General features: G+C 46.0%; 1 protein-coding gene across 5 annotated transcripts in view; it reads left to right on the forward strand.

Moving 5' to 3' along the window:
- Positions 1-2,731, forward strand: part of RCC1 (regulator of chromosome condensation 1) — a 17,309-nt gene that overhangs the window by 141 nt on the left and 14,437 nt on the right. The window contains exon 1 of one of the 5 annotated variants that reach the window (XM_024766952.1): positions 133-227. The exons of 2 other annotated variants lie outside the window; for them this stretch is intronic. The gene's annotated coding sequence lies outside the window, so the exon portion shown is untranslated. Of the gene's footprint in view, positions 1-132; positions 228-315; positions 454-476; positions 555-2,731 lie in introns of those variants that run through there. 2 more of the 5 variants (XM_024766951.1, XM_024766953.1) reach the window with 2 other exon arrangements.

The raw sequence follows: 2,731 nt of genomic DNA on the forward strand, positions 1-2,731 counted from the left end.
CCAGCGCGCCTCCCGGGCCGGGGCGGCAGCTCCGGCGGGGCCGCGTTTCCGGAGCGGGAAAGTGATTAAGTCCAGCACTGGTTTGGAGAATGCGGTTTGCAGAGTGGGGCGGAACCCTGCCCGGCGAGGGTCTGCTTTTAGGAGGGTAGGCTACGGAGGGTCTACGCGGAGAGCGAAATCTCAGCGTCAACAGGCACCGTCACGACGACTGTTGACCGGTTGGAGAGGTGTGCCGGGAACTCCGCACCAACTCATCTGTCAACAGATTATTTACTGGCAGTCCACTCCGTGCCGCGCGTGCAGGGCTGCGGAACATGGTGAAAGGGCCCCGTGTGGCCTTGGCGGAGCTCGCGGTCTCCCTGGGGAGGCCCATGTGGGGCCACACTTACGGTCCAGGGCGATCCCTGAAGTGTGCCCGTGGATCCGGGGCGCTGCTGGCGGATATTAACAGAGGTGCGCCAACCAAGTGTGACTTGGGTGCCCCAGCAGAAGCTGAGTGTACGGAGTGTGGAGGGGAACTCGGAGGTTCACCCAAGCCTGCGCAGGAGGGTTAGGTATGGCTTTCCAGCCGAGGTTACTCTTGGCCCGGATTTTGAAGGAACAATGGAGTTATCCAGGCAGACTGAGGATGGGCGGGGTTAGGGTGATCCTGGCAGGGAACACAGCACATGCAAAAGCATGAAGGTGTAGTTGAGTGTTATCATCAGGGGTACCACGGTGTTTGATTGGAGCACAGGGTACAAGGAGGGGAAGAGCAAGATATTCCTGCAGGGGCTGGGTCTCAAAAGGTCTGGAGTGCAAGACCAAGGAACACTGGGTGGGGTGGAGAAGGCAGCGATGGTTTCACCCAAGAAGGGCATCAGAATTGAGTCTGGAAAGATGAACTAGGAGTTCTACATGCGCCTGTTGGCGAAAACATCCCAAGAGCAGGAATAGTGTTCAGCTTGGCAACTTCCTAGTTGGGTACCCTTGGGCCACCCACCCAATCCCCATGGGCCTTGTTTCCCTTACCTGTAAGGTGAAGGTAAGAGGCTTGTGGTGAGGATTACTAATACCCTATTATTTCCATAAAGCTGTGGTTGTAACATCTGGTGGAAGATGTGGCCCCTTTCCCCTGGGAAAAATGAACGCACTTAAGCCGAGGCTCAGCTCCCTATGTAAGGGGGATTCTCCAGTAAGGAGTTCCTGGGTGAAGTCTACCAGCTCTGTGCCTGACATGAGGCAGGAGCTCAGCAAATGTTTGTTGACAGATGAGCCTCTCTTCTCCCTTCCCTCCTGGGGACTTTTTTTTTTTTTTTTTTTTTTTTTGTTATACAGCAGGGTCTTATTCTGTATTTTATACATATTAGTGTATACATGTCAATCCCAACCTCCCAATTCATCCCCCCCACCACCACTCCCCCCACCACTTTACCCCCTTGGTGTCCATAGTTTGTTCTCTACATCTGTGTCTCTATATCTGCCCTGCAAACCGGTTCATCTGTACCATTTTTCTAGGTTCCACATATATGCGTTAATATCTGATACTTGTTTTTCTCTTTGTGACTTACTTCACTCTGTATGACAGTCTCTAGATCCATCCACGTGTCTGCAAATGACCCAATTTCCTTCCTTTTTATGGCTGAGTAATATTCCATAGCGTATATGTACCACATCTTTATCCATTCATCTGTCGATGGGAATTTAGGTTGCTTCCATGACCTGGCTATTGTAAATACTGCTGCAGTGAACATTGGGGTGCATGTGTCTTTTTGAATTATGGTTTTCTCAGGGTATATGCCCAGTAGTGGGATTGCTGGGTCATATGGTAATTCTATGTTTAGTTTTTTAAGGAACCTCCATACCGTTCTCCATAGTGGCGGTAACAATTTACATTCCCACCAAGAGGGTTCCCTTTTCTCCACACCTTCTCCAGCATTTGTTGTTTGTAGATCTTCTGATGATGCCCATTGTAACTGGTGTGAGGTGATACCTCATTGTAGTTTTGATTTGCATTTCTCTAATAATTAGTGATGTTGAGCAGCTTTGCATGTTCTTCTTGGCCATCTGTATGTCTTCTTTGGAGAAATGTCTATTTAGGTCCTCTGCCCATTTTCTGATTGGGATGTTTGTTTTTTTAACATTGAGCTGCATGAGCTGTTTATATATTTTGGAGATTAATCCTTTGTCCGTTGATTCGTTTGCAAATATTTTCTCCCATTCTGAAGGTTGTCTTTTCATCTTGTTTGTAGTTTGCTTTGCAAAAGCTTTTAAATTTCATTAGGTCCCATTTGTTTATTTTTGGTTCTATTTCCATAACTCTAGGAGGTGGATCAAAAAAGATCTTGCTGTGATTTATGTCAAAGAGTGTTCTTCCTATGTTTTCCTCTAAGAGTTTTATAATAGGTATTTTATTCTTTTTGTTGCAATGGTGAATGGGATTGTTTCCTTAATTTCTCTTTTTGATCTTTTTTTGTGAGTATATAGGAATGCAAGAGATTTCTGTGCATTAATTTTGTATCCTGCAACTTTACAGATTCATTGATTAGTAGTTTTCTGGTGGCATCTTTAGGATTCTATTATCATAAATGGGAGTTGAATTTTGTCAGACGGTTTTTTTGCATCTACTGAGATGATTATATGGTTTTTCTTGTTCAATTTGTTAATATGGTGTATCACATTGATTGATTTGTGTATATTGAAGAATCCTTGCATCCCTGGGATAAATCCCACTTGATCATGGTGTATGATC

Source organism: Neophocaena asiaeorientalis, unplaced genomic scaffold, assembly GCF_003031525.2.
Source record: "Neophocaena asiaeorientalis asiaeorientalis breed wild unplaced genomic scaffold, Neophocaena_asiaeorientalis_V1.1 scaffold79, whole genome shotgun sequence".
Classification (NCBI taxonomy): Eukaryota; Metazoa; Chordata; class Mammalia; order Artiodactyla; family Phocoenidae; genus Neophocaena; species Neophocaena asiaeorientalis.